The following is a 24,370-nucleotide window of genomic DNA, read 5'->3' as shown; positions in this document are numbered from 1 at the left end:
TTTCTTCCTCTCTACCCTTTTTCGTGCTGTTTTTCCAGTTCTTGAAACATGGTAGGAACTTAAATGGTTGTTGAATAAATGCTCATTGAATAAATGCTCTACCTTAGGAACTGTCCCCCTCATGTAGCTGTTCTACTAGATTTCAAGCTCCTTGAGAGAAGGGAATGCTCACTGTTTCATTTCCAAATCCTAGCAGAGTGTCTTGTTGTTTTTAATTGCTGTCAAGTTGATTCCAACTCATGGCAACCCCACGTGTACGAGGTAAAACTGCTCCATAGTGTTTTCAAGGCTGTGACCTTTCAGAAGCATATTGCCAGGCCTGTCTTTCGGGGCACCTCTGGATGCGTTCAAACTGCCAACTTTTCAGCTAGTAGTCGAGCGCTTAACTGTTTGCACCACCCAGGGACTCCAGCAGAATGTCTAGCATGTAGTATTTAAAACCTGTTGCATCAGTAAATAAACAAATATCCATGCTGTTCTTTAAAGGAAAATTAACATATTCTTAACTTCTGCGTGGCCATTTATGGGAGAAATTATCATTTACCTTCCTTCCTAAAAGAAAATTGTCTTTCAAAAGAATGTTGCATGTGACATCTTGTTGATGCTGTGAAATTATAACAAAATGTCTTGGAGGATTGGAAATAGGAGAAGACTTGGTTGGTTGGGGTCACAAAGGGAACTCTGAGAAAGAAGTAAATTGATAGCACCTGTGCTTGATTGGAAACCTTGGTGACATAGTGGTTAAATGCTATGGCTGCTAACCAAAAAGTTTGGCAGTGTGAATCCACCAGGCACTCCTTGGAAATCTATGGGGTAGTTCTACTCTGTCCTATAGGGTTGCTATGAGTCGGAATTGACTTGACAGCAATGGGTTTGGGTTTTTTTGTGCTTTATTACTTATTAAACTTGGGTCCTTCAAGTCATATCTGTCCACAAATGAGATTAAAAATAGAGATAGAGGTGTCCCTCTAAAATATAAAGGAGCTTTGTAGTTCACACAAAAGAGAATGAAGATTTACATTTCCAGCAGTAATGCATACTAAGTATCCTTAAAAATAACAATCTCACTTAAAATGCTAAATAAAATCAAAACAAAACCACACATGCATTTTTGAATTAATTTTGCTGGCAGGATAAATAAGACAGATTTGCAGAAGCTAAAAATGAAGCAAAAACACAAATCCAGATAGTCAAGTAGAGCCCTGGTGGTGCAGTGGTTAAGAACTTGGCTGCTAACCAGAAAAAAAAAAGGTCGGCAGTTCAAATCCACCAGCTGCTCCTTGGAAACCCTATGGGGCAATTTACTCTGTCCTGTAGGGTCACTATGAGTCAGAACTAACTCGACGGCACAAAACCACAACAAGAAGACAGTCAAGAGAGTGCTGAACACTATGGCTATCTATATATTCCAATGACCAAAAGCTTCTGTCTTAAAGGCCGTAAGAATAACAGAGACAAAGCTAAGGAGCCACACGAGCTGGGGACTCTACTAATTGGAGACTCACATAAAGCAGGACCTCCCCTCAAAAAGGCAACGACCTCACTTGATCTGGTTCCGGGTGAAGCCAAAAGAATACTGAGATTTTGTATATACAAGACAGTCATCATGTAGGTTTGAGGGCTGAATTCACACTGCTTCCAGTCCCAAAGAGTTCTAAGCCAAGAATTAAGTTTAAAGGGTTTCTGGTTGATGAAGTTCTAATGCTTAATAGAAGCAAAAGCAAATATTCTCTGAAGAAATGCAGTCTTAACACAGGGCTCAAAGAATTTCAGCAGATGAAATTCCCAAATATATGAGCTCATAATAAAAATGCACAAAGTACACAAGGAAAAAGATACTATGGGTAAAAGTTAATAGAAACAACAAGCAGCGAAGTTGGAAATAAAAAGACTTTAGATATTGAAACCACTGGATATAGAATATAAAATAAGCCTTTTAAATATGTTAAAATAATACACTGAGGGAATGGAAAACCTGAATGAGGAATGAGAGACTCGGAAAAAAAACTGACCAGACAGATTTAAAAAAGAATCAAATAGAACATGTAGAAATGAAAAATGAAATAATTGAAATGTAAAACTCACTGGACAGGTTAAAGGAGCCCTGGTGGCACACTGGTTAAAAGCTCGGCAGCTAACCAAAAGGTTAGCAGTTCGAATCCACCAGGTGCTCATTGGAAACCTTATGGGGCAGTTCTATTCTGTCCTATAGGGTAGCTATGAGTTGGAATTGACTTGATGGTAGAGTGTTTGGTTTTTGGTTGGATAAGTTAAGTAGTAGATTAGATACAGCTGGAAGAGAGAATTAGTTAAGAGGAAGAGTTGAAGAAATTACATGGACTATAGTACAGAGAAACAAAGAGATTAAAAATATGAAAGAGTATATTTAGGAATAAATCTAACCAGGAGCGTAAAAGACTTATACAAAGAAAACTACAAAACACTACTACTGCAAGACAGCAAAATGGAAAAACATACCATGCTCATGGATAGGTAGACTCAACATTGTGAAAACTTCAATTCTACTCAAAGCAATCTACAAATACTATACAATCTCAATCCAAATACCAACAGCATTCTTTAACGATATGGAAAAATTAATCATTAACTTTATATGGAAAGGAAAGACACCCTGGTTAAGTAAAGCACTATTGTAGAAGAATAAAGTAGGAGGCCTCGCACTATCTGACCTCAGAACCTACTATACAGCTACGGTAGTCAAAACAGCCTAGTACTAGTGTGATGACAGACACATTGACCAATGGAACAGAATCTAGAACGCAGATGTAAATCCATCCACCTATGGTCACCTGATCTTCAACTCCTGATCCATTAAATGGGGAAAAGACAGTCTTTTTAACAAACGGTGCTGGCAAAACAGAATGTCCAGCTGCAAAAAAATGTAACAGGACCCATATCTCACATCATACACAAAAACTAATTCAAAATGGATCAAAGACCTAAATATAAAACCAAAAACCATAAAGATCATAGAAGAAAAAAATAGGGTCAATGGTAGAGGCCCTAATACATGGCGTAAATAGGATACTAACCATAACTAACAATACACAAACACCAGAAGATAAGCTAGATAACTGGGATCTTCTAAAAATTAAACACTTATGCTCATTAAGACTTCACCAAAAGAGTAAGAGAACCTACAGAGTGGGAAAAAATTTTGGCTATGACAAATCCGACAAAGTTCTCATCTCTAAAATCTATAGGAAAATCTAACATGTCTACAACAAAAACACAAATGTTGTTGTTGTTAGGTGCTGTTGAGTCAGTTCCGACTCATAGCAATGCTGTGTACTACAGAATGAAACACTGCCAAGTCTTGCAGCATGCTCACGATCGTTGTTAAGCTTGAGCCCATCATTGCAGCCACTGTGTCAATCCTTCAGTTAAGGTTCTTCTTCTTTTTTGCTGATCCTGTACTTTACTAAGCATGATGTCCTTCTCCAGGGACTGACCCTTCCTGACAACATGTCCAAAGACAAATAATCCAATTAGAAAATGGGCAAAGGATATGAACAGACACTTCACCAAAGAAGACATTCAGGCAGCTAACAGACACATAAGGAAATGCGCATGACCACTAGCCATTAGAGAAATGCAAATGAAAACTACAATGAAATACTATCTCATCCCAACATTACTGGCACTAATCCAAAAAACACAAAATAACAGATGTTGGAGAGGCTTCAGGGAGATTGGAACTCTTACCCACTCCTGGTAGGAATGTAAAATGTTACAATCATTTTGGAAAACAATATGGTGTTTCCTTAAAAAGCTAGAAATAGAAATACCATATGATCCAGCTATCCCACTCCTAGGAATATATCCTAGAGAAATAAGAGGCATCACACAAATAGACATATGCACACCCATGTTCATTGCAACATTATTCACAATAGCAAAAAGATGGAAATGACCTAAGTGCCCATCAACAGATGAATGGATAAACAAACTATGGTACATATACACAATGGAATACTATGCAACAATAAAGAACAATGATGAATCTGTGAAACATCTCACAGCATGGATGAATTTGGAGGGCATTAAGCTGAGTGAAATAAGTCAATCACAAAAGGACAAATACTGCATGAGACCACTGTTATAAAAACTCATGAAAAGGTTTATACACAGAAAGAAACAATCTTTGATGGTTATGAGGGAGCTACATTTTCCAAAAACTGGGAAATTTGGTTTGATAATGGTCATGTGTACTACTTCCAGATATAAGAGGTCTGAAAGGCATAATTGAGATTCATAATTATTTTAATTTCTAGGATATTTTGATGGCTTAGAATGGCAATAGGTGAAATAACTGAAATTAGGACAGTCTTGTTCAATCTGAGGCATGTAACCATGGTACGTTTGGACCCTCAAGGAGGCCTTTTCTCTCAATGTGTGAAGTAGATTGTACCTATTTGGTAGTCAGATGAAACATTTTTAGGATTCTGGGCTCAGCAGCATAAACTTCAGTCAGGGCCCTAACTGGTCACAGCTTCCTCTTCCCTGACTTAGTTTTATTGGAGGAGCAAGCTCATTCTTAAACAATTTTTCAGTATTTTCCTCAAGATTTTTTTAATGCGCTTGTAATGGCATCATGCCGTTGGTTCAACAATCAATCCAAGCATGTTCTATGAGTGATCTTCCCTCTGTTAAAATGACTGGGAGGGGGCATCAAGGTTGGATTTCTGCTCTTTAGTCCGCAGGTAAGTTTGGAGTTGGTTGCGGCATCTGTAACATTGATTGGTGAATCTAACAAGGCTGGGAACAGATAATAAAGCATTGTCATGGATTGAATTGTGTCCCCCAAAAATATCTGTTAACTTGGCTGTCATAATTCCCAGTATTGTGTGATTGTCTACCATTTTGTCATCTGATGTGATTTCCCTATGTGTTGTAAATTCTATCACTATGATGTAATACGATGGATTAGCAGCAGTTATATTGATGAGGTCTACAAGATTTGATAGTGTCTTAAGCCAATCTCTTTTTAGATATAAAAGAGAGAAGCGAGCAGAGAGATATGGGAACCTCACACCACCAAGAGAGCAGTGCCGGGAGCAAGCATTATCCGGAGTTCAAGAGGGTTCTAGAGCAGTTCCTCTCTGCATTGTTTTCACTGTTGAGCCCCTCCCATATAATATACAATCCTTTTAATTCTCTGGTGTAGCAGAGAGATTGTCTCCATCTTGTCTTCCATGCATTCTGTCCTTTATCTGGTAACATTTCCATGCCCACAGACCACAGGGTTGAGCGTGCAACACAGACTTGGATAATCATAGCAAATGCTTACCTGATCTTCTCTAACTCTCAACTTCTCACTGAAAAAAATTCTCGGAGTCTTTCAAATTGTTCTGCTTTACTGGGACATTTTATTTCAATAAATATTCATTAAATTAAAAATAAAAATTAAAAAAAAAGATTTTTCTAAATGCCCTGAAATAGAGGCCTGGGAAAGTTAAACTACTACAAACGAAAAGAAAGAGTTGAATAGGAGATAGAATGCTGAGTCTCCCTTATTTTCATTCTCCACATAAAATATCTGAGGCTGTGTTTGTCCCAATGTTCTCTACACATTTATTGATGTCAGTGGAGCCAGGAGCATCAGAGTTACACATAGCTGAATCACCCAGGCCCCAGAGCTTAGGGCAGATTTTTGGAGTACCTTAAGGCAGATTTAGAAAGGCTTTCTGTTTTCACATTTGGCTGCCAAGATTTCTGGGCCTCCTTTCAAACCCTTGGAAAAGAATCCTTTTTTCTGTCTGCTTTAACTGTCTATACAGTATTACCAAGAATCTGTAATTCATTTATTCCTCTAGGCACTTGAATAACTGGTAGACAAATCAGTAGCATTTGTTCTGAAGCATGAAATTCCCAAGAAGATACTACATCCTTTCAGCTCATTTGTAAGTTATGCAGACTCCTCATTCTTTAGCATATGGCCTTCCTTCTATATTATTTTTGAGGAAAACTAGTGGCAATATTCTCAGAAGCTATCTCTTTGTCCTCATTATGCCCTGTGCGTTCTCCTATCATAACACTTGTCACATTGTATTGAAATTATCTGTTTATACATGTGTCTCCTTTAGTTGCCTCTAAATTTCTCAAGAACAGAGACCACATTTTTGTGTTAAGTTTAAAGTTTCAATTGAGGTCCTAAAATGCAATCGATGCTGAATACCAATGTGAGTACCATACCAATATGCAGAGTTTAAAAGGGAATTTTTGAAAATCAGTTCCATATTTCTTACATACCACCATCCAGTCAAAGATATAAAAAAGGTTCAGAGTAGGGAGAGAGTATTTGTCAAGAATATTGTTTGGAGAATTTTTTTTTTTTTTCCTGTGAAATTAGAACATACTCTCTACCCCGACACTCAAAGCATAACTTGAAGAGCTTATTATGTGCTCCCTGCTGGGGTCAGGTGTGGAACTCCACTGACTAGAGCCTAAATCATGCTTGAGAAAATTAATGTGGTCTAGAACAGGTCACAAAGAGAGAAAAAGAAAACAGAAGAAACTGCATTTGAGAGGCCATTACTCTTTTACAAGGCAGGGAGTGTATGAGTTTTCCAGCAGGTCAGCTAACCTAGAGCCATACTGAGTCATCATCAGTGGGACACCTGGGACAGGGTACTTAAGCAGTGAGAGTTGTTTGAAAAGTGAACCCACAGGCAATCAGGGGCTGAGGGGACATCAGGCAGCGGAAAGAGAGTCCCAGTTTTCATCAGAAGCAAATTTCATCATGTATTTTCCTGGTGAATACTCTTTAAAAGGGCAGAGGAAGATGAAAATAAAACTTTGCTTTGCTTAGAATCTACTGGTCATGCTGGATTAATATATCAGTCCCATTTATTTCTGTAAGTATCAGACATAGTATCTAACTCATCCTAGGTACTTAACAAATGTTGAACTGAGCTGACTTGATTTTGGAACATATTCTTTTACTGTACCAAAATATGTCTATGAGACAGCCCAACAGAACTGAAGTCCATATTCTTATTTCAGAGTTATGTCTTCTTAAATCACACTTTGGAGCAGGTTTTATGTGAATGATTGAAATTAGCGACTAAACAGAAATACATATTTAGAAACCAGCTCTTAATTGTTATAAATAAGTAGAAAGTTGTTTTCTAGCCCCAAAGACATGATCTTATAGTAACCCATATAAAGCCTAGACATCTTGTGGTCCAGTTTCTGGCAAAGTCACAGTCAAGAAGATATCACCCCAGCAGAAAAGTTGTATGGAAACTAATGGCTTTCTAGGAAAATGTCATATGGCATTATATAGATAATGCACAGCAAAACTTCTTTTTAGAAAAATCCTCTTTCCCAATTCTATCCCTTTATTTAGGTCTCCAAAATTTTCCCTTCTTAAAATTTCCCCAGAAAAAGTTCTGTGAGATCCATTCCCCAATTTCTTCTCCCTCTTAGCCTCTCCTGCTGCTGTAAAGCTCTTTTCTTCTCCCTCACCAACAAATTCACTATCCTCTCTCCTTTCTCTTGTACCTTTTACAATTTTCTCTGCATGATACTCCATTGAACTCCTAATTGCGAGTTAAGAGAGTGAGGAGGCTTAGCAGAAAACACCAGGATTTTCCTGAGCAATTGGGTAGAGAAGGAAGAGGCTGTGAGTATTTGTTTTTCCCTGCCACAAAAGGAGACTTGCCAAAGGCAACTTTAGGAATTAAAGGGACAACTGCCCTCTGTTTTACTACCTCTGGGGCACTGGCAGTGGTGGCCTCTCTCCACCCTAAGTCAGTCTCATCGTTAGCTTGATAATAAAGTGAAACTCTATAATAAAAACTTATACCTTTGGTTTTGTTCCTGATTACTAAAAAACCAAAACAGAAGAAACCCCGTTGCTGTCGAGTCAATCTGATTCACAGCAACCCTATAGGACAGAGTAGAACTGCCCCATAGGGTTTCTGAGGAGCAGCTGGTAGATTCGAACTGCAGCTGAGCTCTTAACCTCTGCGCCACCAGGGCTCCTCCTGATTAAAGTGTGTAGTATAATATTTCATCTCATTACTCATTGATACCTGAGTATAAATAAGTTTATTAGTTACTTTAGAGTAACTAATTAGAGTAGGTTTGGATGGCTAATTAAGAAGAAACCTAACACACAAGAAGAAAATTTCAAAAGTGGGAAGAGACATGGAAATGAAAGGTGAGTAATTAGATACAAAATTTGCCCTTCTTTCCTCTAAAATATTGTTAGGGCTTTGTGCTGGCTCTGTAAGGAGGCTTAAGTAGAAGTACTGCTTTGGAGACTCTAGATGGCTGGTAGGAATGTCAATTAGTACAAATTTCAGGATGGGGAGAAGGAAGAGTCCCTGGGTGGCCCAAATGCTAAAACACTCAATTACTAGCCAAAAGGTTTGCAGCTCAAACCCATCCAGAGATGTCTTGGAAGATAGGCCTGGTGATCTGCTTCTGAAAGGTCACAGCCTTGAAAACCCTATGGAGCAATTCTACTCTGCACACATGGGTTGCCAAGAGTCGGAATTGACACGAAGGCAACTAACAACAACATCAGAAGACTTACAGTGTGCACAGCCAGCTGTGACCCAGGAAATCCACCTCTAGGAATTCATTCTAAGGAACCAGCAGGATGTATTTACAAGGATGTTAAGTACAGTGTTGGTTATAATTAGTATAATAATCATGGGCAAACTGTTGGAAGCACCTACATGTCCAACACTAGGGAATTGAGTGAGTGAATTAAGGTGCATCAGATGAAGCAATATTACTTACACAGTTGTAAAAAACTCATGTCATAGAATATTTATTCGCATGAGAAAATATTCACAAAACTAAGTGAAAAGTAGTTTCTAAAATAATATGTATACCATGTGATGCCATTTATTAAATATATATGCAGCAGTAAAAGACTGAAAGGACATATTAATGGTGGTTATCCCTGGGTTAGAGATTACATAGATTTTCTTTCTTTTGTACTTTTCTGTGTTTTCAAATTTTCTGTACTAATCTCATATTACTTTTGTAAAATAAACTTCATTTTTTTCAGGTTTAACCCGACTCTCTTTTAAATGGTGGGCGAACGGGCATCTTTCAGTTTGATGCGCCCACAGAGCTGTTAACTTAAAACAGCTTCCTGGGTCAATGGTTTGCATTTCAGTAGCACTGTCATAGTAAGAGCCCATGCCCAAGTGAATGTGCTCTAGAAATTATACCAAACCAAAAAACCTTTTGCCGTCAGTTGATTCCGACTCATAGTGACCCCATAACTTGTTTTTCTTCGTTTAAGTGAGTAAACATGTTCTTCATAACTCCGCGTACTGTTCACAGACTGCCGCAGGCAATGATTAGAGAGCCACCTTTGTTCCAGGGAGCCCAAGTGAGCGGCACTAAGAGCCTCCAGGATTTTTTGATAGACCGAATACTTCCTTCACAGTTTGACACCTTTTGGAAATGCTGAAGAAAGCCACCATGTTGCAACTCACTTCTTTACAATTGTATTAGCCTTAAGGGCAGAGAACTGTGAAGCTAGCAGGATATTAAACAGATTATTTTGTAGGTACCCTACTTTCTGCCTTAGAAAATTAGCATTTGCCTTCAGACCACACATTTATTAGAATAAGGAGAATATTTGGGGTCAGTATTAGTGGAACTGTAATTACTTACTTGCTAAGTCTATAAAAGTCGAGCATTTCATTGATCTAGTAATTTGTCTATTAGAAAATATCAACCTAGAAATAGGGGGAAACATAGCCAGAATTTATCTCTTTTTTTTCAAAGTTTAGTTGTATCCTAAAGTTTTTAAAGTTTTAGTCTTTTTCTAAAGCTTAAGCACAGAAGTTTTGGGGAACTGCTTTACACCAAAAGAGCTCTTCCTGGCTTCGTAAAAGAGCCAAGATCTTGACAGCTTTATAACATTGAGAAATCATTTTAATTCTCCTGGAATCCAAATTTCTGGGGCCCATGGAGTTAGGTGACCACCCAGGCCAATTGCCCTCAGATGTCCTTTTGAACCTCGAGCCTTGAAGAAACTGGTTTCTAAAAAGTCACTTTTGAGTCAAATAATGGTCTAGATAAACTAATAAGACCGTTTTGCCTTGGACATTATGCTTTTTTAAAGAATTCAGTCAATTTCGGGAAGCAGACGCCAAAGGTCAGACTGGGAACTATGTTTTAGGATAAATCAGTAATTATTTTAATTGTTCTTCAAGACAATACTATATGAAATTTTTTCCGACCACAAATTGTTTATCAGTTCTGTTACAGCCCTTTTTCCATGGAAATGCCAATCAGATGTGGCATAAGAATTTTGGACGTTTTTCTCATCTTCGGAACATTTTTGACTCTGTAGTCGAAGTGTTATCCTATTTGCAAATCATATATTAGATAAATTTCAATCAATTTCTATCATTGGATTAATATGATTTTTGTTTTAACAATATCAAAGCACTCTCTCATACTAATAATCCTCTGTGCTAACACTTTAGAGTTTTACTTCTAAAGGCTTTTTTTTTTTTAATGTTTGATGTGCAAGGTAGATATGGCTTTATTTTTCTTGCACCACTGCTTTTTTTGTTGTTAATTTTATTGTTGTACTATATATATAACAAAAAATTTGCCACTTACTGTTTTTAAGTGTGTAGTTCAGTGATATTAATTATATTCACAGTGTGGTACAACCATCAGCATTATAGATTTCCAAAAGTTTTTCATCATCTCAAACGGAAACTTAGTACTCCTTAAGAAATAACTCCCTCTTCCTCCCTCCTCCCAGCCCCTGGTAACTACTAATAAGCTTTTGTCTCTATGCATTTGCCTATTCTAGATATTTCATGTAAGTGGGTTCATAGCAATATTTGTCCTTTTGTGCCTAACTTATTTCACTCAGCATAATGTTTTTAGGGTTCACCCATGTCACAGCATGCATCAGAACTTCATTTCTCTTTATGGCTGAATACTACTCTATTGTATGTTGTAAAAACGGTGTGGGGGTGCTGTCTGACCTCCTCTAACATTACAAAGGGGAAGGAGAATCAAGATCAACAGCCCAAGGCAGATTCCTATGCAGCAGAGTTCAGACATGCCTTCTCTCTCCATTTTTTGCCAACTGTGACACCAACCATCCCTCACACAGCACCCTCTACTTCTCTGTTGGGTTTGATAATTCATTGCAATGGCCACACAGAACTCACAGACCATACTCACAATTGTAACCTGTTACTTCCCTACTTTATTAGGGAAGTAATAGGTTACAATTCAGGCTCAGGAACACTCAAAGATCAGTTCTTCCATCAGGACAGCCTTTTCTCAGCCATGCTTGCAGGCACGCCTCTCCCTGGCCCTTGGCCTCTGACCATGGGCACCCAGCTTTCTCGCTCCATGGGCCAGAAACCCCACCGTGCTGTCTTCTGCTGCTGGGTCTCTCCTGCCACCACTTCTCACCATCTTCAGGGTTACAGCTTGCCCTCTCTCTTGGTCTCCTGCTTCCAGGAGCTTCTCAGCACAGGGATCCTGGGTCCAGATGATGTGCTGGCTCCTGGCTATTCTTCTTTGGTGGTGGTCTTCTCTTTCCCACCTCTGGGATGGCTCACCTCAAGTCTAGCAGGATGGCAAAACTGACCAATCCCTTTGGTGGGCTTCAATTACCAGTCCCACCCAATCACTTGGGTGGGAGTTATAAGACCATGGCTAGAAAGGCCACACAAAAGTGATCCACCACACCACATATGTATATACCACATTTTGTTTACTCATTCACCTGTTGATGGACACTTGGGTTGCTCCAGCTTTTTTGGCTATTGTGCATACTGCTGCAATGAACATTAACATGCAAGTATTTGTTTGAGTCTCTGCTTTCAAGTCTTTTAGGAATATGCCTAGGAGTGGAATCGCTGGATCGTATGGTAATTCCATGTTTAACTTTTTTGGGAACCACTAGACTGTTTTCCACATTGGCTATACCATTTTACATTCCTACCAGCCATGGGCAAGGGTTCCAATTTCTCCGTATCCTAACCAACATTTATTATTTTCAGTTTTTCTGGTAATAACCATTCTAATGTGGATGAAGTGGTATCTCTTCGTAGTTTTGATGTGCATTTCCCTAATGAGTAATGATGTTGAGCATCTTTTCATGTGCTTATTGGCCATTGGTACATCTTTTTTTTGAGAAATGTCTATTCAAGTCCTTTACCCATTTTTTAAAATTAGGTTGTTTGTCTTTTTGTTGTTAAGTTGTAGGAGTTCTTTATATATTCTAGATATTAAACTCTTATCAGTTATATGGTTCTCAGATATTTTCTCCCATTTAGTAGGTTGTCTCTTCACTTTGTGGATAAAGTTCCTTGATGTACAAAAAGTTTTTAATTTTGAGGAAGTCCAATTTATCTATTTTTTATTTTGTTGCATATGCTTTTGGTGTCATATCTAAGAGTTGATCGTCAAAAACAAGGACTTGAAGTTTTAAACCCTATGTTTTCTTCTAAGAGTTTTGTGGTTTTAGTTCTTATATTTGGTCATTACAATGGCCTCCTAACCTCATCTTCTAGAGCTATGTGCTGTCTTTGCTCATTTGAAAATCATTCTCAAAACTGATTTGATTTCATCTGCTAGTTTTGCGTATCTTTTAATCATCCTCCTAACAATATTCCTTCTCTTTCTCATATCATTTTAAGCCTTAATTAACTCAGCTGCTACATGGGGAGGATAAAACCCACCTGATTCAGTTGTTGAGAGGATTATATATGGCTCATGCTTATCTCTCCAGCTACAAATTCTGGTCACTGCTCTGCCTTCTGCTTCCCATCTCCACCTCACCTAATAGGCTTTTCTCTTTGCCTGGATATTCTTTTCACTTCTCCTTGCTTGACTAGTTCCCACCCAGATTAGAAGCCACTTCCTCCAGAAGATTTCTCTACCTCATCACTATCACCACCACCAGTACTGGATTAGAAGTGATTCCAAAGCATTCTGAAACTTTCCTGTGGTGGCACTTCTCATATTGTATTTGTAATTGTGTGTTTGTCTGTCTCCCCTACTAGTCTATATTCTAAATCATGGTAGGATCTATACCTTGTTCGTTATTGTAATCCTAGGATTTATGGTGCCAGGTACACAGTCCCAAACCCACTGCCATCAAGTCAATTCTGACTTATAGTGACCCTGTAGGGTTTCCAAGGCTATATATCTCTATGGAAGCAGACTGCCACATCTTTCTCCTGTGGAGTCGCTAGTGGTTTCGAACCATCGAGCTTTCAGTTAGCAGTTGACGCTTTAACAACTGCGCCACCAGGGCTCCTTAGATACACAGTAGATGTTCAATAAATATTTGGTAAATAAACTAGTAATGTATGGAGAACTTTTAGATGAGTGCTGGATTACATAGGATCTCAATATGGGAGGCTATGTCTATGAGGTTGTAGGACTGAAAAGTGATACCATAAGAAGGCCAAACCCGGAAGTGACATAAATTCTTGGCCAGAAGATCCAAAGTATCAGGCTACATCCTGATACAAACAGCTGCTCTGAAAGCTGAGCCAGAAGGGAAATGAACAGTGAGGCATGTATGACCATTGCATTTAAGACTGCTATTTTAAAGTCCAGGATATGTGAGTCTTGGTGCTTTTTTTAAGTTATCGTATTGCAATGGGCCATGGAAGCTTCTCAATTAAAGATGCAAATTTGTCTGGTAATGGCAAAGAGCCCCGTGCTGCCATCAATTTCACTTCCATGATTATCCTTTCCACCTTATCGCCTTTGATCTTCATGGCAGTTCTGAGAGGTTCATTTTTTGTCTTATTTAGCAAATGAAGAAACTGAAGTCCAGAGAAACTAAGTGATTAGCATAGGATCAGACAATAAATTTGAAAAGGGAAGTCAAACCAGGCCTCTCAGGTTCCAAATTCCATCTTCTGTCCATCTATCGTGCAGCTGAATAGAAGTAGCGATGTCCACCCTACTGCTTTCCCATTGTCTTCTGTTATGAATTGAATTTTGTGCCCCAGAAAGATATGTTGAAGTCTAAACCCTATACCTGTGAATGTGACCCTGTTTGGAAATAGGGTCTTTGAAGATGTTATCAGTTAGGTTAACATGAGTTCCTACTGGAGCAGGGTGAGTCCTAATCCTATATGACCAAAACCCGTTACCATCGAGTTGATTCTGAGTCATAGTGACCTATAGGACAGAGTAGAAATGCCCCATACGGTTTCCAAGACCGTAATCCTTATGGAAGCAGACTGCCACATCTTTCTCCCATGGAACAGCTGGTGGGTTCAAATTGCTGACCTTTTGGTTAGCAGCCAAGCACTTTAACCACTGCACCACCAAGATTCCAATCCTATATGACTGGTATCCTTATAAAATAGGAGAAGATACACAGAGACAGAGAGACACTGGCCATTTAAGAGGTATTGCAAGCCAAGGAACACCAAGAAATTTTTGACTGTCACCAGAAGCTAGGCTAGAAGCATGGAACATATTCTCTTAGAGCCCTCAGAAGGAATCAACATGGCTGACACCCTGATTTCAGACTCCTAGCCTCCAAAACTGTCAGACAATAAATTCCTGTTCTTATAAGCCACCCAGCTTATGGAATCTTTTATGGCAGCTCTAGAAAACTAAGACACTCTCAAAGTACTCAGGATATTCTATTAAGATAATTTGATTTTTATGGATAGAGGGCAAATGAAATGTGAGGATCTGAAAGATAACATAGCCTGTTCAGAGTTTATTAATGCTTACCCTTTCAATGAGCCTAAGTCAAAGGCTTTATTTCCACTTTCATGATGAGAAATTAAAGAGACTTGTTCTTACTCTTTCTGGTAATTATGAGTTTGTAGAAAAGCCCTTGGGAGTCCAAGAATTTCTTTCATAGGTACCCTCACTCTGGGCAGTGTCTTCAACTGCAGGGGCACAAAACTATCAAGGCCCCATTTAAGTGTCATTTAAACCCCACCCAGCTACAATTAATCACTTTAATTAAATTAACTCTGTGCTCTCATAGAGAAACACCAACCCACCTTTCAGCTCTCCTCTTCCACTGCCCCAAGTATTACAATAATTCCTACCCACCTGTCATGGATTGGACTGTGTCCCCCAAAAAATGTGTGTAGCAAGTTGGCTGGGTCATGATTCCCAGTATGGTATGATTGTGTTATCTGATGTGATTTCCTTATGTGTTGTAAACTCTACCGCTATGATGAGATTATATGTGATCTCCTCATGTGTTGTAAATTCTATCACTGTGATGAGTTTATACTGATGAGGTTGACAAGATTAGTGTCTTAATGCAATCTCTTTTGAGATATAAAAGAGAGAAGGGGGCAGAGATACATGGGAAACTCATACCACCAAGAAAGCAGTGCTGGGAGCAGAGCGCGTCCTTTGGACCTGAGGTTCCTGCGCAGAGAAGCTCCCAGACCAAAGGAAGACTGATGACATGGACTTTCCCCCCAAGCCTATGGAGAAAGCGTTCCCCTGGATCTGATGCCCTGAATTTGGACTTGTAGCCCACTGGACTGTGAGAGAATAAATTTCTCTTGTTAAAACCATCCACTTGTGGTATCTCTGTAAGAGCAGCACTAGATGACTAAGATACCACCCTTAAATAACAGGTGCTAGATGACAGATCTCCAGTGTGATATCAAAATGCCTAGTCACTCCACAGATAGTTCATACTGATGACCACTATGTAATGTATGAATGGTACATAACCTGGTTAAAGACTCTCTCATGGAAAAAATTCTAGAAAGTGGGCCAGTGTGGTGAAAAAAGTGGAAGTACTGAGTATTTATTCTTGGCCAAGTCACTGTCTCATTGTACTCTCTCTGAATCTACCCCCAACCAACAATTCCATTCTCTGTCTTAGACATTGGGCTCTGGTGGCTGGAGGAGAAAACAAATTTAAATTTTGGCTACAATAATTTGGCAACAACACCAACAGTAACCAAAACAGTGAGTGTATGGTCACATATGTAGGTGCACAGGCATATATGTGTGTGAGTAGGTATAGCTGAGTACATATGTGTGCACACATAGAAGAATCTATATATATGTGTTCATACAGATATGTGTGTGCACGTATATATATTCATAGAGAACACAGTTACAGATACTTCTCAGATGTAACCAAACACCTTGTGAGATTAGTTTTCTGGATTTGAAGGCTTAGGACCTTAGTCTCATGGGACAGCTCTGCCAGTTGGCATAATATAGTTCACAAAGTTCATGCTCTGCATCCTGGTAGGTGAATAGTATCTAGGATCTTAAAAGCTTGTGAGCAGCCGTCTAAGATACAACTGTTGGTCTCTACTTATCAGAAGCAAAAGAGAAAGAAGGAAACCAAAGTCTAAGAGAAGAAACTCATCTACAGGGCTAATAGCTTACATGAGCCATGGTCTCATCTACCCAGAAGAACTAGATGGTGCCTGGCTACCACTACCAACTGTTCTGATCAGGGCCACAAAGGATGGACCCTGACAGAATGGGAGAAAAATGTGCAACGGAAACTCAAGTTCTTAAAAAGTCCAGAGTTACTGGACCAGTTGAGACTAGAGGACTCCCTGAGACTATCACCCTGAGATACTCTAAACCTTGAACTGAAACTATCCTCTGAGGTCACCTTTTAGTGAAATAACATATTGGAACACAAAATAAAGGATATTGCCCATGAGTATGGTGCTCCATTAAAAAACCTTCTATATGAGAACAAAAGGTCAACAATTACTCTATAGCAATGATGAGAAGGCAAGGGAGTAAGGGAAAGTAGAGTACTAGAAAGGGAACAATCAGAATGCAATTAAAGAGAATGTTGACACATTGTGAAAAATGTAATAATGTCATTGAACAACTTGTATAGAAATTGTCAAATGGAAACCGATTTTGCTGTGTAAGCTTTCACCGAAAACACAGTAAAATGTTATTTAAAAAAAAAAAATGCAAGGAAAAAATTTTTGGCTATTACATATCCGACAAGGGTCTTGTCTCTAAAATCTATAAAATACTTCAACATCTCAATAACAAAAAGACAAATAATCCAATTAAAAAATGGGCAAAAGACATGAACAGACATTTCACCGAAGAAGACATTCAGGCGGCTAACAGACACATGAGGAAATGCTCGCAATCACTAGCCATTAGAGAAATGCAAATCAAAACTACAATGAGATACCATCTCACTCTGACATTACTGGCACCAATCCAAACAACACAAAATAACAAATGTTGGAGAAGTTGTGGGGAGATTGAAACTCTTATGCATTGCTGGTAGAAATGTAAAATGATACAACCACTATGGAAAATGATATGGTGCCTCCTTAAAAAGCTAAAAACAGGAATACCATATGAGCCAGCATTCCCAATCCTAGGAATGTAGCCTAGAGAAATAAGAGCTGTCACACGAATAGATATATGCACACCCATGTTCATTGCAACATTATTCACAATAGCAAAAAGATGGAAACAACCTAAGTGCCCATCAACAGATGAATGGATAAACAAATTATAGTATATACACACAATGGAATACTATGCAATGATAAAGAACAATGATGAATCTACAAAACATCTCACTACATGGATGAATCTGGAGGTCTTTAAGCTGAGTGAAATAAGTCAATCACAAAAGGACAAATATTGTATGAGACCACTAATATAAAAACTCAAGAAAAGGTTTACACACAGAAAAAAAAGATCTTTGAGGCAAGGCGGGGGGAAGGGAAATCACTAACTAGATTGGAGACAACTGTTAACTTTGGTGAAAGGAAAGACAACACACAATATAGGGAAAGTCAACACAAGTTGACCAAGGCAAAGCCACAGAAGCTTCCTAGACACATCCAAACACCTTGAAGGACCAAGTTACTGGGGCTGAGGGCTGGGGATCATGGTCTCTGGGGACATCTAGGTCAATTGCCATAACATAGTTCATAAAGAAAATGTTCTACATCCTATTTTGGTGAGTAGCATCTGGGGTCTTAAAAGCTTGCGAGCTGCCATCTAAAATACATCTATTGTTCCCATCACATTTGGAGCAAAGCAGAATGAGGAAAAACAAAGACACAAGGAAAATATCAGTCCAAAGGACTAATGGACCACATGAACCACAGACTCCACCAGCCTGAGCCAAAAAAGAAATAGATGCTGCCTGGCTACTACACCAACCGCTCTGATAGGGTTCACAATAGAGGGTTCCGGACAGAGCGAAAGAAAAATGTAGAGCAAAATTCAAATTCACAAAAAAAGACCAGACTTACTGGTCTGACAGAGACTGGAGGGAACCCTGAGACTATGGCCCCTGGACACCCTGCTAACTCAGAACTGAAGCCACTCCCAAAGTCCACCTTTCAGCCGAAGATTAGATAGGCCTATAAAAACAAACAACACAAGCGAGCCCTGGTGTTGCAGTGGTTAAGAGCTATGGCTGCTAAACCAAAAGGTCAGCAGCTCAAATCTACCAGCCGCTTCTTGGAAACCCTATGGAGCAGTTCAACTCTGTCTTATAGCGTCACTGTGAGTCGATAGGGTGACTATGAGTCGGTATAGACTCGATGGCAATGGGTTTTTGTTTTTTTAATAAAACAAACAATAACACATACGAGGAAGTGCTTCTTAGTTCAGTCAAGTATAGGAGACCTAATGGACAACACCTGCCCAAAAGCAAAGATGAGAAGGCAGAAGGGACATGAAAACTAGACAAATGGACACAGGGAACCCAAAGTGTAAAGGGAAAGGGAGAGAGTGCTGACATATTGAGGGGATTGCAACCAATGTCACAAAACAATTTGTGTATAAATTTTTGAGTGAGAGACTAATTTGTACTGTGAACTTTCACCCAAAACACGATTAAAAGAAAAAATTCTGGCTACATGTATCTTCAACATCCACGTTGTTCTTTATTTGGCATGTGTGAAGTGCTTCCCAGTGGCACCACCAGCAATCAGTGCTAACCTCCTCCCTGCATCCAGATTAGATTAGTTGTAAGCAAATTAGATGAACACCTATAAACTGGGATGATAATGATACCCTGAAAAGATGAACTAATTAATAATTATAATAATGAGAGAGGACAAAATAATATGCTATGTTTATTTAGTATCTGTCATTTGCGGAATATGGGGTAAGATATTGATGTCACCTGTGAATCATCCCTGCACTTTTATGAGAGAAGAAAGGACAAATGTTAGTTCGGAAAAAGCCAATCTGGGGCAAGGTTAACCAAGGAAGAACTACTGTAGAAGGGGGAGGTTTAAAAAATATGATGACTTTGAATATCAAAGATGGGCAGACATTCCCAGGAATGAAGGCTGCCCTTTGTCTCCAGGGCATTTGCTCAACCAGCCAGACATGTCCAGTTTGGATGGCATGATCATGCCCTTGATGCTGTACCCATGCACCCACGTTAATGTGATTTTTTGTCTACTCATAGCTTCTATTCTTTTGTAACCACCTCACCCCTAGTTTCCCAAAGTGTGCCTTGACAAGTACTGTTTTAGAAAAGATTATGTAGACAAATGCATTTTCATAACATTGGGCTAATCACAATCAGATTTCTTTAATTATAGGACTTTTCAAGGCCTTTAATATGCTAATATGTGCAGTAATTGTCCCAACAAACAAACAAAAGCCCCAAAAAACAAACCCACTGCTGTTGAACGGATTCTGGCTCATAGCAACCCTATAGGACAGAGTAGAACTACCCCATAGGATTTCCAAGGCTGTAAATCTTTATGGAAGCAGACTGCCACATCTTTCTCCTGAAGAGCTGCTGGTGGGTTTGAACTTTTGCTCAACAGCCAAGTGGTTTAACCACTATGCCACCAGGGCTCCTCAGTAAATGTCCAGGAGGGGTATATATTAGCTTGAACCATTTGAAATGAGTCAAAAATGATGAACATTGGCAATTTCATATAGTCCAACCTAATGTTATCCAGCATTTACAAACCTGCCTGACTATAGAATTCTTCTGGGGACAATTTCTTGCAGTACCAGTGACCTCAGAACTCACTTTGGGAACTACAGTCTTAGGTACTTTAGGTACTTTAGTCATGCATGTTGCTTGGACCCTGATGATGCTCAGATGGAACAGGGCAATGAGGAGAATAGAGTGGGAGGATCTCCACAAGGCAGATGGGGGAAGACCAACAGACCTCAGGACTGAATTTCCAGGAAGGCTGGCCCAATATTTCATTTCCCAACCCAATAAAAGTGCAGAAAATTCAAGTTAGTATATACAGAGTTACAACTGTTGCAGTGTTAAGATGAAAGGATTTTTTAAACTATAAAACTGCTTAAATATTTAGTTTGGTATATAAATATTCAATGGAAAAAGCAGAATACAAAAGGGTACACACTATTAGTAGCTATGTAAAACTTATTTGCATTTGGTTACAGACTTGAAAGGAGCAACAACAAAAAAATAATTGTTTACAATGCTAGAACCATGGATAACTTTTTGTTTTCTTTCTTCACAATCTCCTTGAATGTTATTATTATACTGTTTTCACAGTTAAAAAAAAAAAATCACATCGGTTATTCCTTAGGCTATGAGTCCATACCAGACAGTCCTCTGGGAAAATCCCAATGCCTCTTCTCGCATTCTTTCCAGGTGGGAGAGTAGTATTAAGGAGAAGATGACCAACCAGCATCTAGGACTTTGGTAAATTATGCCCCTTTGGTCACCTCATTGAGCTGGGTGGAGTCCAAGACCCAGGAGACAGGTAAAGCATTTACTCTGCAAGGCCCTCTGGCTCTCCACACAGATGAAGGATCAGCCCTCCTACATAGATCTCAAAACCTACAGGCATTCCCAGAACCCAATGGCTGCTTTCTAAAAGTCTGTGTTCAAGTTGGTTATATGAAGTTTTGAACAGGCTCCTATAGCAACTCAATTTATAAATATCAATTAGCTTTCTCAGAAAAGCCTCAAAATCTATTGAATCCCAAGGTTCCTAGAAGTACTGTGTACATTTATAGTGGAAAAGTAAAATAGTAGAAAACATTCCTGTCATAAACACACAATTTCAGCTACTATATGTATTTCATAGATTTATGTGGGCTGACTTGGGAATCTAACTTCCAAGCTATGTCCATGGGAAATGTCTTCCTAGTTTAACTTGGAATGATATCCGAACAGCCCCTCAGCAGTCTGTGGGTGAAGGGCGAGGTAGTCATAGCCCAAGGGAATCATGGAGCTGCTGACCAAAAAGGCATTGTGACTGAAGAACACTTCTCTGTCCTCAGGACTCAGTGGGGAATCCCTTTTTGTAAGGGACATTCTTGAGTCCTCTCCCCCTGACCCACTCCCAAAGCAGCCTTGTCCCTGGGCTAACCTCAGCATTCCTTGCATGCTGTCCTTCTGAAGGAGCTGGCATAAGAAAGTACCCAAAAACCAGAGTTGCTTAAAAGAAAAGTGCCCACGGAGCTGGCCCAAGGCTATCCCCTAAGGTGTCCACAACAGTGGGGCTTGAAAGCTTGGATGGCTTTTGCCAAATTGCAATGGTCCTCTTTTCAGGCCATTAGAGAAAGACTCCCTGACCTAAAGCCATTAGAAATGCACCATGACTTTCCATCAACTCTGGCTCCCTTAGAAGACTTGGCCTTTCTTCAAAAATGGAAGAAAGGAGGAAGAAGATAGGAAGCTGGGCTGGTTGAAACTAAAATCAAAGCTCAGCTTCTAGATCAGAGTATTTCCATACTAACTGTATCCTACCACAGGGTATTCCACCAGGGTTTGTCTGGAAACCTTATCCCAGGCTTTAAAGGCATATGGCTGAGGTTCCTTGAATTCTAGAAGACACTTCCTTCCACAACAGCACTTGCTATTACATGGCTAACACTACTATGCCTTATAGGACTTTATTTCTGCTCTGAAGCTTACGCTAGATACTTTAAACAACAATTGTCCCTATACTGTTATGTTCTATTCCTGGACCCTGAGGACTTTTTGCAAAGGGTAGTCAATCATCAAATCTAGGAAATGAATGAAAGGGTATGTTCTCATAGTTGGTGGCAGAGCTTGGTGGTTTCGATTTGTGTGGCAGTAACAGACAAATCTGCTACCATCAGACCAGTCACAGAGAAGCAGAGACAAATTCCAAGAGACAAGACCAGTGTCACAGGGTGGGGTGGGAGGGCAGCAAATTAGGAGAATGTAAGGTAATGGAAACAGAGAGAAGAAACTATTTCAAGAAGGAGATAGTGAAGACGTCTGTGTTAAAAGCTGTTGAGAAGATAAGTAAGATAAGACCAGAGAAGTAAACATTAGATTTAACAACATGGAGGTCATTGGAGACATTGACGGGAGCAATATCTTGGTATAATGCCTTATAGGACTTATGGGCACATTTTGGGGAAAAATACAACTAGAATAAGTTGAGAGTAAAAATACCTGGTTTACAGTAAGTGTCTGCTAAGGACTTTAAGGAGCCCTTGTGGTGCAGTGGTTAAGTGATACAGCTGCTAACCAAAAGGTTGGCAGTTTGAGTCCACTAGCTGTTCCTTGGAAACCCTATGGGGCAGTTCTACTCTGTCCTGTAGGGTCGCTATGGGTTGGAATTGACTTGATGGCAAGGACTTTATATGTATTAACTCATGGAATCTTCACAAAAACCTTGTGATATAAATTCTAACATTATTTCCATTTTACACATAAGAAATTCAGGCCCAGAGAGGATAAATAAAGCCTTAGTGATGCATTGGTTAAGAGCTACGGCTGCTAACCAAAAGTTGGCAGTTTGAATCCACCAGCTGCTCCTTGGAAACACTATGGGGCAGTTCTACTCTGTCCTGTTGAGTCACTATGAGTCAGAATCAACTTGCTGGCAACAGGTTTTTTTGTTTTTTTGTTTTTTTTGTTTGTTTTTCAAGGCCACACAGCTATAAAGTGGCAGAGCCCAGGTAGCCTGGTTCCAGTCTGTACTCAGACCCACTACATTACACTCCTCTACAATGCCTGTAGGCACCCTAGTGGCGCAGTAGTTAAGAGCTATGATTGCTAACCAAAAGGCCAGCAGTTCAAATCCATCAACTGCTGCTTGGAAACCCTATGGGACTGTCTACTCTGTCTTATAGGGCCACTATAAGTCAGAATTGACTCAATGGTAATGGGTTTAATGGGGTTAACAATACCTGTAAGTCAGTAAGATCAATAACTCCAGACAACTCTTTCAACAAGTTTGCTGAGAATGGAAAGAGAAACTAGGTGCTAGCTGGAGAAGCTGTTAGGTCTAGGGAGGGTTTTTCTTTTAAGATAGAAAATACCGATGTATGGGTTGCATGCTGAGGGGAATAAATAGAGTAGTGGAAGAGAAATTGATGATGCCGGCTCAGAGGGATTTATAAGCAGGCCAGGTGGGATGGATCCACGGTGGAGGGGTTGACCTTTGATAGGAGCTGGGCACCTTCCCTTGTACCAGGAGAGAAGGAAGAGAGCAAGGGCACAGGTGAGGGTAGCAGGTAGTTTTGGAGATGAAAAGATGAAGCCGTACTGTTCTGCTGGTCTCTATTTTCTCAGTGAAGGATGAAGGAAGATAATCATTTGAGACTGGAGAGGAGAAGAAAGGATAGGGTGGTTGAGAGAGAATTGAAGAGAGAAGAGAGGTGTGAAATTGAAATGGCCATTCTGGAGGGGGAGGGAAGAGATCACAATGAGGAGCCAAGACAGGAAGCTAAAAGAGAAAATTCAATACCCCTAAATTTTATAGCTGCTCTCTTTGTCTCTCAAATCTTTCGTGGTTTTTATTCTATGACGTTTTTCATTCTAAATCTGCAGAAAAAGAAACTGGGGAAAATGTCTGCCTTTTCTCACATTACTGCTGTGCTGGGAGCAGTTGGAATATATTTGGAAGTGATGTGGTAGTAAATCTGAAGCATTCCAGGCAAGTGGTCTGGGATTGTGCGAAGCTAATGTAAAGAGAAGTACAATCTGTATTTCTGTACCTATAGAAACTTTGTGGTTTTTACCTTTCTTCTCATCAAAGTCCATTTTTTGCTCTTCAGAATATTTCTTAAGGAGGAATGTGAAATGCTACATGATCTCAGGTGAAATTTATGTCTACCTGGATTAAATCTTTGACCTTTCCCTGAGAAATCAAAGAGCTGCAGAGAAGGCTAATACAGTGATTCTCAGACTTGAGTGAGTATCACAGTTACCTAGTGAGCTCGGTAAAGCACAGTTTGCGCCCCCCCCCACCCCCGCCGAGTTTCTGATTCAGAAGGTTTGGGGCAGGGCCTGAGAATTTCCATTCCTAACCAGTTCCCAAGTGATGCTGATGTTTCTTCACTTCTTTTTCTGATTCTGTGGTTCCAGGCACCACACTTTAAGAAACACTGCTCTAAGGCGCTTCTCAAATTTTAATATACATATGAATCA

At 39.6% G+C, this 24,370-nt stretch overlaps 1 protein-coding gene across 1 annotated transcript in view; it reads right to left on the bottom strand.

The window, feature by feature from the left end:
• Positions 1-24,125, bottom strand: part of VTCN1 (V-set domain containing T cell activation inhibitor 1) — a 62,153-nt gene extending 38,028 nt beyond the window's left edge. Inside the window, exon 1 of the mRNA XM_004380348.2 lies at positions 23,938-24,125. The gene's annotated coding sequence lies outside the window, so the exon portion shown is untranslated. The remainder of the gene's footprint in view (positions 1-23,937) is intronic.
• Between the last annotated feature and the right edge of the window lie 245 nt (positions 24,126-24,370).

This window comes from Trichechus manatus, unplaced genomic scaffold, assembly GCF_000243295.1.
Source record: "Trichechus manatus latirostris isolate Lorelei unplaced genomic scaffold, TriManLat1.0 scaffold00073, whole genome shotgun sequence".
In the NCBI taxonomy this organism is placed as follows: Eukaryota; Metazoa; Chordata; class Mammalia; order Sirenia; family Trichechidae; genus Trichechus; species Trichechus manatus.
Note: the sequence above shows the minus strand (reverse complement) of the source record. Positions and strands in the feature narration are given on the sequence as shown.